General features: G+C 37.6%; 1 pseudogene; it reads left to right on the top strand.

Annotated features, from left to right (window-relative positions):
- The window catches only part of LOC137241802 (cytochrome c oxidase subunit 1-like), a 173,249-nt pseudogene extending 163,532 nt beyond the window's left edge, over positions 1-9,717 (top strand).
- The last annotated feature ends 1,707 nt before the right edge of the window (positions 9,718-11,424 follow it).

The following is an 11,424-nucleotide window of genomic DNA, read 5'->3' on the forward strand; positions in this document are numbered from 1 at the left end:
AACAAATATACATAACTGTGCTATCGCGGAGTTTTTCTCCGCTGTTTTTATTGTTATTGTTGCTGTTGTTGTTGCTGTTGTTGTTGTTGTTGTAGCGATATGACACTCCCCGAAGGCCTTGGGGAGTGTTATCGAGTTGATGGTCCTTTGCCGGATGCAGATCCGGTACGTTCCGGTACCAAGCCCGACCATCTCGGGAACGCTTTGTTATGACCACATGCGACCTTCTAGGCCAAAACCCGCCTTCATACCCCTAGATATTTGAGGAGCTCGGGGTTGCCAGAGCTTCAGCTGTTAATGAAACATGATTCGCCACGGATAGGTGAGGTTGACAATTGGGATTGAAGCTATATGTTGCGCTGGCAACCTGAAAAGGTTGCGCCTCACAACCCCTCAAATCTGGTATTTTAATCGCCTCTTACGACAGGAATATCTACGCGGGTATATTCTAACCCCCTTCTACCCCCCCCCCCCCCTTTGAAATGAAGAAAGAATCGATTACGCATACGCATACGCAAACGCAATCGCAAACACAAACCAAGGAATTATTTTCAAACAACAAACAAAAAAGGTGAGAATCTTTAAAAATCGTTTTCTCCGCTATTTTGCAAACATAATATTGTTTTTGGAAGCGTAAACTCAATCCTCATTCGTAGTTAATTAGTCGGTAGTTCGTACCTTCATCGACGTCATTAGAGTTAATTTTCTTTTCTTTTTTATGAATAATTGTAATTAAAAGGCTTAGTGGGGTCATCTATGTTCTTCAATGCATGGCCAACTGTATGGGATAATAGTAAAAACTAACGATATAGGTAGAGTTATTCTCGAAAGCCTTACGCCCCTGAGGCTAGAGCTCTAAACGAGTCAGGGAGATATACATTCGACAGTGGTAATAGACCCACCGTTCTATGTCTCACGTTTGCTAGTAGCGAAATAGCGGGACGATCAAAGTGGTCCATCAGTCAGTAACGGCTGCACACACAGTGACCACAAAGCTATTAGACTAGAACTAATGCAAACTTCACCAAAGACAGCTTCCTTCCAACTGCAAACAATAAGAAGGAAACAACAACTTTTGAACCAGAAGCTTTTGATATTGTATGGAATGATCCCATAATACGAAGGGCACATGCGGAAGATCTGTGGGTTCAAATATCTAAGTCATTGAGTATGGCGTATGATGATGCCATGCCCAGGAGTCGCGTAATATTAAATCGGATTCGGGTATATTGGTAGAACGAGGAAATAGCGGAGGAGCGTTAAAATGTCACAAGGCACGACGAAGAGCACAGAGGGCACGCTCGTGCCATGATATGATGAGCTACCCAATATCTAAACAGCGCAAAGAACGGCGCTCAAAAATGCTAAAAAAAGGAGCAAGAGAATGTGCTTTAAGGAACTGGTGGATAGTGACGATCTTAGTCCTTGTTGATTGGCTTACATAACGGTGATGGCGAAAATTAAAGGGCGGAAATCAGAGCAAGCTACGTGCCCGATGCTAATAAGAAGAATCGTAGAAACTCTTTTTCCGACATAAGATTACTGGGCACAATTATCAAAGTTAGGACCTCGTAGGTATAGAAATTCCGGAAATAATACGGCGGGGGGTACTGGATGCAACACAAAGAGTTGCGGATAATAAGTATCCAATACCGAATTGAGTGCCAAATATAGCCCCAAAATCAGCAATAAGGTCTAAAACATCAGTATTTACGGATTTCTTCAACGCCCGTGTTTAGGCCAACAGCTCAAAACGTAAAAGGTCGCTCTCGCATTTTTTCTTAACAGTGCCAGTCAAACTGTTTATGTTAACCATAAAAATGAACATCGCAGGAATAAATAAACAGTTTGACTGGCAAGCGGTATTGACCTCTTATGTTATTTTACCGCACTTGTTTTCTTACATCAAGAAGAAAGGTGGTATACCGCCGGAATTCCAGCTTCACCACCAAAATATACAGGTAACTTATAAATAAATATACATTAATTATTGTAATCACTCTTTATGTCAAATAAAGATATTTATATTTAAATTAATTTCTAATTCTTGTTTTCCGTACTATATCTTGACCGGCATCATCCTGAGCTGTGGCCCGGCCAAGACAGCCTGTATCCAAAAAGGCGTCTTTCCCCGCTTCTGGAAACGCCAATGCAGCCATCTTCATACAGGCCACTTTGTATGTTAGATGCAATAGGAAATTTTTTCGAACGTATTATTAGTAAGTGTCTCACTAACCGGAGGCCAAAATAAAAGAAAGCTCTGTGCACTGATAACTTTGGATAATAGAAATGCTTTTAACACAGCGAACTGGATGCAGATAATGACAGCGCTATGAAACTTTGGCACATCTGCTTACCTACTCAGAATAATTGGTAGCTCTTTAAGTGAGCGTATACTCCTTTTTGATACGGATTAGGGACCTAAAAGGAACAACATCACCGGCGGTGCCCTCAGGGATCTATTCTAGGTCATACGCTATGGAATGTTATGTATGACGGTGTACTACAAATCGACCTTCCTGGGTCATGGAAATTGTCGATTATGCAGATGATATTGCCGTAGTAGCAGTGGCAAAGAAACTTGATCTAGTCCAAGCATTATGTAATGACGCCGTGGGAAGAATAAAGGAATGAATGACGAACATTTGGCTGGAGATGGCTACCAATAAGACAAAAGTGATTTTGGTGACCTCAAAGAGGACTGTGGATGAGTTAGTCCTAACCATAGGAGATTATCAAATAAACATCATCGAGTAAACATTGACTCAATACTAACTTTTAAGGAGCACTTCAGGGCGGTGGGTTAGAAAATTTCTAGATCTAGTGGAGCCCTAACGCGAATAATGCCCAACATCGGCGGCCCAGGAGAAGCTACCCGTCAGCTATTATCCAACGTAACCAGCTCGATAATATTGCAACGAATTCTGGGGAATTCCACTTATTCGAAACATTCTGCTAATAAATAAATCACTCCAATATTCAGTATTTCAAACTGTTCTTTATTTAGATTACTTTGGGGGTAGTTCTTCAGAATTATAATTCACAACCAATAGCGTGTTTAAATCAAAACTGATTAATAATTCCGAAGCTTGCGCAACTTTTATACTCTCTGTTGCCTCGTCCGTATATTTCTACTAAGGTCTAGACGTTTCGCCTTCTAAAACTGCTGTATCTCCTGTTTGGTAATTGAGCTACAAAGATGCGTGTGGTGTGAGTAACAACTTCGGCTGAAGACTACATCTGTGTGTGAGTAAATGATAATTGAAGTGTTCATGTACACAAGTGTGGCTTACTTTAATGTTTTTTGTTGTTGCGTGATTATTTACTAACAGCCTAGTGATGTCAACATTCGCCACAATATTATATGCAACACCAGTATGGTACGGATCTAAAATGGCCCATCAAAAGATATACTAGCAGCCTACCGTATTACTGCTATACGAATAGCATGTACTTATCGGATGGTGTCCGACGACATGATCCATGTTTTATCCAGGAAAATCCCAGAAGATCTACTCTCAGGTGAAATGGCCTATCTGTATGGCATTGGAATCAGCCGACCATATGCTAAGAAAAGCGCAAGGCAACGAACAATAGTTATAGGGCAAGGGCGGTGGGAAGAATCGAGAAAAAGGGCGCAAGACCTTCAGGCTGGTTCAGAATGTAGCAAAATGGTACGAGCGAAAACACGGTGAACCGAACAACCACCTCACACAGATACTGAGGGGGCAAGGCGGTTTCAAGGATTATATACATAAGCGTAGGATAGAGGACGATCCTTTCTGTCCACACTGTCCTGTCGAATTGGAAAGCGCAAATCATTAATGTTTCACTGCCCTCGTTTTCACAGGGGAAAGACTCTCTGAACACAGAGTTTTTGGAGAATTTTAGTTTCCCCAAATTTGCAGACCAATAGATTGCCGGACTGCTGTGAGCAAGATGGCCTTTATAGCTATAACGCATTTGATGCGTGACATAACACCTAACAGCGGTCACACGGGGCGGTAACACGGGGTACGGACTCATGCACAGGATTAGCCTGGTTTCATTGGGCCACTTAAGTGTAATGCGCTACCCCAACGTCCAATAAAAAAGGGTTATATTTGTATGTATATATTGACTTATACAAAGCAAAATATTTATGATAAGAAGAGGGATCTCATGTGGGTTTGGACGTGGATGTTGATGAAATACTTGTGAGTATTAAGATATTTTAAGGAAACAAGCTGTCCTGGTAGTCTTTGCTCTGCCCTAACTTTGGTCTATCTGCATAACTTTTAGGAAGTTTTTACCTCTTACTCTACCTCCTTTCCCATCTCCCTTTTCCTTATCCATTTATTTATTCTGCCTTCACCTTCCCTTCGTCTTTTCTCTTGCTTCTCTCCAGCTCCATCTTCTTATATAGAGAATCAATATTGTTTAAACAGAAAGCGGTGTATTAAATTTTAAGGCGATATCTCAATTGGGTCAATTTTTATGGCGAAAGAACAGATTCAAGTTAATCATGGAATACAAAATTAGGCTGAAAGGTCTTGCACAATAGATCTTCACAAAGGTCGCAGTACTTCCATACCTATTAACAATAATAATAATAATAATTATTATTATGGAAAATTATAAGTATAGTACCGTAAGAGTTGGTTTTATGTAGGCTTCAAATCAAGATATTTAGAAGAACCGATTAACAAAAAATTCCTTTCATTTGAATAAGCCGTTCCATAATTATAGGACCGGACTTTTATTAATCCTTAAAAATAAAAGGCCGGATATAACTTTTATTTTGGACTCATAAAATAAAAGTCCGGGTCTAACTTTTTTATTTTGGGACTTGTAAAATAAAAGTCCGAAATTTATTTTTATTTGTGAACTTTTTTGAAAAAATAGTAAAAAGGATGTAGGAGTTGTTATGCTATGCAGATACAGGATCACACAAAAAAAAACTAATAAAGTGGCTCTGTGAATAAAACATTGTTTAATTTTGCAATCAGACAGACGCTTTATCTCGATGCACACTCGAAATCCTGAGGTAAATTTTCTTTCTCTAATAAAAGGTTTCTTTCGTCATATCAAGATAACATTCGCTATTTCTGCATAAAGCAGTCGTACAGAATTTTGCCCTCTAGACCACTTTCTCCTTTTCGAAGTCATGCAACTTTTTTAAATTCTTATAATTATGATTGTGATCTCTAATTTCAGATAATTCCGTTTTTCCATTTCCCCTCTCAGTGAAGGCCGGAGATATTTTCGTTATTACCTACGAGTCCCAAATAAAATAAATTTTGGGAAATTTAGTTCTGAAAATCATTAGATAGTAGCCAAAGCGTACAAGGCTTTCTTGCCAGAAATATGAACGAGTTTGTATTAGTTATCAAATTCAAGTCTGGCCTCCGTGTTCGTATTTGTGAGGTCATAAAAGATATAGCGTTAATATTTAATTATTGTATATTGTTCAATATACAAACAACGATAAAGGAATTATTTTTTGCGATGGTAGAAAGATACGAAATAACAAAAAAAAATTTTATCAAAAAATTCAAAATCCCGAGAAAGGACAATTGTGTTTGTTTTCTTCAAATAAGTGTGTAAACAAAAAGCCAAATGAGAAAATAACAACTTCCAAAGAAAATACCTGATAAGCTTTGCGAGACGAAGGTTAAGCACATAATACAAACATAAACCATTGCCTTACAACAATTTTAGGCCGCTTTGTTCTTAGTAATTCGTTTGGCTTACATTTCAATACATATTTATTAGGAGTAGGTCAGAGCATCAAAGTGCCTTTTAGCCGAGATAAAAGGGTTTAGGTAAGTTTATATAAAAGAATATGTAATATAAGGATTTAACATATTTCCTGACAATTGTTGTGGCTTTGATGTTTTTGTTTCTGATTTTGCTGTGATGATTGCATACCAGAGCAGCAAAAGAAGGAAAGCTTAATATTTTTATACTCAGCTGAGCAGAGCTTACTGAGTATATTAATTTTGTTCGCATAACGGTACCCCGTAACGGCATAAACTATATCTATCTAGACTTCTATATATCCAAATGATCTGGGCGAAAAAAGAAATTAATTTAGCCGTCTGTCCGTAAACACGATAACCTGAGTAAAGTTTGAGGTCTCTTAATGAAATTTGGTAAGTAAGTTCTCAGGTACATATCTCAGATCGCTATTTAAAACGAACGAAGTAGGACAGAAAAAGTGCGATAATTCATTACCAAAGACGGATAAAGCGATGAAACTTGGTAGGTGGGTTGACCTTATAACGAAGAATAGAAAATTAGTAAAATTTTGGACAATGAGGTTGGCACCGAAGAAGGTATTTTAAAAGTTTTGCAAGCTGCAATTTAGCAGCTGAGTATGTAATGTTCGGTTACACCCGAACTTTGCCTTCCTTACTTGTTATGTGTTAAGAAATTTGAAAGGGTATAATGTGACGCACGAATCGCAGGATATTTTAGCTTTTCAATGACCTTTATGTTTTCAAGCATCATTTTGCTTGCTTTTTCATAAAAGCAATTTGACACTTTACTTAGAGTTAAAACTTCCGCCTCATTACAAGACCTCGATTTATGGTAACGATTAAAACACTCTCTTGCATTTGTTAGTGGATTTCGTAGACGTAGCTATATAATTTTACTGAGATATTAAGTGTTATTTGGTTGCAGCTTGAGAAAATAACATCTTCATTTGTTCTTTACTTTGTTTTCGTTTCATGATTGCTATAATTGGTAAGCATGTTTGCGAACGCTCCGGCCTTAGACCGGTGCGTAAGCCAAAGGACCTACCACTGTGCTTTTATGGTGCACTTTCTCTCAACCCACGGATCGACCTACGGGTTTCGGCTCGCACAACATCATCACTGACACTTCTGTTCTTAAGTTCCTGCTACAGATATACGCCCCGTCGCCTTTCTATCGCTGTTGGTCGCCCGACGTCCGACTGTTGCAGCTTTCATATCCTCCGTTGCTATCACTGTTGGTCGACCGCTGCCATACAGCTGTGGTAGTTGAACTTTCATTGACTGATTGTTACCTCAGCTTTCGACGAAAAAATAACTCACAAAACCTACCAATAACTTTAACAATATGGACTCATTCAGTCTATGTGAGCTCCCCAAGGGCCAGCCAGTTCAACCTACCAATAGCTTTTACCCTTCGAATACTAAAGCCTTACAGAAGCTTGGGACGCACATTTATACCTTTTAACCCTTCTAAGAACTGCAACTTAAACAAGTAAGGAAGGTTAAGTTCGGGTGTAACCGAACATTACAAACTCAGTTGAGAGCTATGGTGACAACATAAGGGAAAATAACCATGTAGGAAAATGAACCGAGGGAAACCCTGGAATATGTTTGTATGACATGTGTATCAAATGAAAGGCATTAAAGAGTATTTTATGAGGGAGTGGGCCATAGTTCTATAGGTGGACGCCATTTAGGGATATAGCCATAAAGGTGGATCAGGGTTGACTCTAGAATGCGTTTGTACGATATGGGTATCAAATGAAAGGTATTAATGAGTATTTTAAAAGGGCGTGGACCTAAGTTCTATAGATGGACGCCTTTTCGAGATATCGCCGTAAAGATGGACCAGGGGTGACTCTAGAATGCATTTGTACGAAATGGGTATCAAATGAAAGGTGTTAATGAGTATTTTAAAAGGGAGTAATCCTTAGTTCCATAGGTGGACGCCGTTTCGAGATATCGCGATAAAGGTGGACCAGAGGTGACCCTAGAATTTGTTTGTGCAATATGGGTATCAAACGAAAGGAGTTAATGCGTATATTAAGAGGGAGTGGGCCTTTCTGGGCCAGGGGTGACTCTAGACTTTGTTTGTACGATATGGGTATCAAATGAAAGGTGTTAATGAGTATTTTTAAAAGGGAGTGGGCCTTCGTTCTATAGGTGTTCGCCTTTTCGAAATATTGCCATAAAGGTGGACCAGGGGTGACTCTAGAATGAGTTTGTACGATATGGGTATCAAATTAAAGGTATTAATGAGAGTTTTAAAAGGGAGTGGTGGTAGTTGTATATGTGAAGGCGTTGCAGATATCGACCAAAATGTGGACCAGGGTGACCCAGAACATCATCTGTTGGATACCGCTAATTTATTTATATATGTAATACCTGCCAAGATTTTAAGGGTTTTTTATTCCGCCCTGCAGAACTTTTCATTTTCTTCTACTTAATATGGTAGGTGTCACAACCACTTTATAAAGTTTTTTCTAAAGTTATATTTCGCGTCAATAAAACAATCCAATTACCTTACCATGTTTCATCGCTTTTTTCGTATTTGGTATAGAATTATGGCATTTTTTTCATTTTTCGTAATTTTCGATATGGAAAAAGTGGGCGTGGTCATAGTCGGATTTCGTTCATTTTTTCATACCAAGATAAAGTGAGTTCAGATAAGTACGTGAACTGAGTTTAGTAAAGATATATCGATTTTTGCTCAAGTTATCGTGTTAACGGCCATGCGGAAGGACAGACGGGCGACTGTGTATAAAAACTGGGCGTGGCATCAACCGATTTCGCCCATTTTCATAGAAAACAGTTAATGCCATAAAATCTATGCCCCTACCAAATTTCAAAAGGATTACAAATTATAATTGGAGGATTTGGAAATTGACTAGTACCCCTTATACTAGGAGCTCCTTACATAGCATTCCCTCGAATAAATAATATAAGTTTTTGATTATTGCCTCCATCCCTTACATTATTACTCATCATCAGTATAGTAGAAACTGGGGCTGGAACAGGTTGAACAATTTACCCTCCTCTTTCATCTACTATTGCACATAGAGGGGCATCTGTTGACTTAGCTATTTTTTCTTTACATTTAGCTGTAATCTCTTCTATTTTAGGAGCAGTAAATTTTATTACTACTGTTATTAATATACGATCAACAGGTATTACATTTGGTCGAATACCTTTATTTGTATGAGCAGTAATATTAACTGCTCTTTTACTTTTATTATCCTTACCAGTTCTAGCAGGAGCTATTACTATATTATTAACAGACCGAAATTTAAATACATCATTTTTTGACCCAGCAGGTGGTGGAGATCCTATTTTATATCAACATTTATTTTAATTTTTTGGTCATCCGGAAGTTTATATTTTAATTTTACCTGGATTTGGAATAATTTCTCATATTATTAGACAAGAATCAAGAAAAAAAGGAACTTTTGGTTCTTTAGGAATAATTTATGCTATAATAGCAATTGGATTATTAGGATTTATTGTATGAGCTCATCATATATTTACAGTAGGAATAGACGTAGACACACGAGCTTATTTCACTTCAGCAACTATGATTATTGCTGTCCCTACAGGTATCAAAATTTTTAGTTGATTAGCAACATTACATGGAACTCAATTAACATATTCTCCAACAATACTTTGATCTTTAGGATTTGTATTCTTATTTACCGTAGGAGGATTAACAGGAGTAGTACTAGCTAATTCATCAATTGACATTATTCTACATGACACTTATTACGTAGTTGCACATTTCCATTATGTTTTATCTATAGGAGCAGTTTTTGCTATTATAGCTGGACTCATCCATTGATACCCTTTATTTACAGGATTAACATTAAATCCTATTTGATTAAAAACTCAATTTTTAATTATATTTTTAGGTGTAAATTTAACATTCTTCCCTCAACATTTCTTAGGTTTAGCAGGAATACCACGATGATATTCAGATTATCCAGATGCTTATACTACATGAAATATCACCTCCACAATTGGTTCATCTATTTCATTAATAGGAATCTTATTATTTTTATTTATTATTTGAGAAAGTATAATTTCTAAACGAATAGTTTTATTATGTTGTGGAAGTAAAAAATTCCATAGGGTTAACATTGCTTAGAGCTAGATTACAAAATGATTTTTTTATATTCAATGCACAAGTACAAGGTTCAAAAATTTATTTAAATAATTTAAAGTGGCATAATCGATATGGTCATATAAACTTCGAAAGTTTAAAGAAAATTGCCGACAAAGGTTTAGTGCGAGGTATGGACACAAAAGATGTGAAAACAAAAACAAATTGTGACACATGCAACAAAGCAAAATTAAGTGCAATGCCTTTTCAAAAAAAATTTGAAATTGAGTCAAAAGAAATATTAGAGCTTGTGCATACAGATATATGTGGACCCATAAACGTAAAATCAGTAGGTGGTGCACGATACTTTCTCACATTTATTGACGATTTCTCGAGAATGATTTTTGTTTATTGTATTAAAGAAAAGAGCGAAGTATTTGAAAAGTTTCAATTATTCAAAAATATGGTCGAATGTCAAACTCAGAAGAAAATTAAAAAGCTCCGAAGTGACAATGGTACGGAGTACATAAACAATAAATTTACCGATTTTTTAAATGAGTGCGGAATTAAAAGGCAGTTAACTGTGCCATATACTCCCCAGCAAAATGGAGTGGCAGAGAGAGTTAACCGCACAATTGTAGAAATGGCTAGAAGTTCGCTGGTGCATGCAAATATAGAACAAGAATTGTGGGGTGAAGCTATACACACAGCTGTATATTTACGTAATCGCGCACCTACAAAATTACTTAGAGATTGCACTCCTTATGAGATTTGGTACAACAAAAAGCCGTCGGTAAAACATTTCAGGGTTTTTGGTTCGCGCGCATTCGCGTTAAATAAAACGCAGCGTGGTAAATTCAGCGCAAAGGGCAAAGAGTATTTGTTCGTCGGATATTCTGAGGTTGCAAAAGCTTATCGCTTGTATGATAAGGAAACGAGGCAAATTTGTGTAAGGCGTGACGTAAAATTTTTAGAAGATGAAGTCAACTTAGCTGTGCGCGAAGATGACACCAAAAACAGAGATGAAAATGACATTGCTACAATTTTTGTAAAAATCGACGATCGTAAACATGTTGAAGAAGAGCGGAAAGAAGATGAAGAGTTTGAAAGTTGCACCGAAGACGAAACAGAGGTAGAAGAGGCAAATGTAGGCAATGTTGCAGAGAATGGAATCGTTTCGGATGAAATGCAAATAATTGGTGAGTCTCATAGAAATGGAAACGAATCACGTCGCGGTCGAGGTAGGCCAAAAATTATTCACACTGGTCAAGTAGGGCGTCCCAAAAAAGAGTATCAGATGCTAAATTATCTACAATATTGTGAAGATGTAGACACGCCTCGATCGGTCAAAGAAGCATTGTCAAGCGAATACTCCTTTGAGTGGAAGAAATCAATGGAAGAAGAATATTCGGCGCTTCTTGCTAACAACACTTGGTCAGCAGTAGATCTGCCTGATGGTCAAAAAGCGATTGGATCGAAGTGGGTTTTTCGAATAAAACGTGATTCAGATGGCAATATTCAAAAGTTCAAGTCGAGACTAGTAGCAAAAGGCTGCAGTCAGCAGCAGGGTTTAAATTACTGGGAAACTTT

The sequence above is a fragment of the Eurosta solidaginis genome, chromosome 2 (assembly GCF_040869045.1).
Source record: "Eurosta solidaginis isolate ZX-2024a chromosome 2, ASM4086904v1, whole genome shotgun sequence".
Classification (NCBI taxonomy): Eukaryota; Metazoa; Arthropoda; class Insecta; order Diptera; family Tephritidae; genus Eurosta; species Eurosta solidaginis.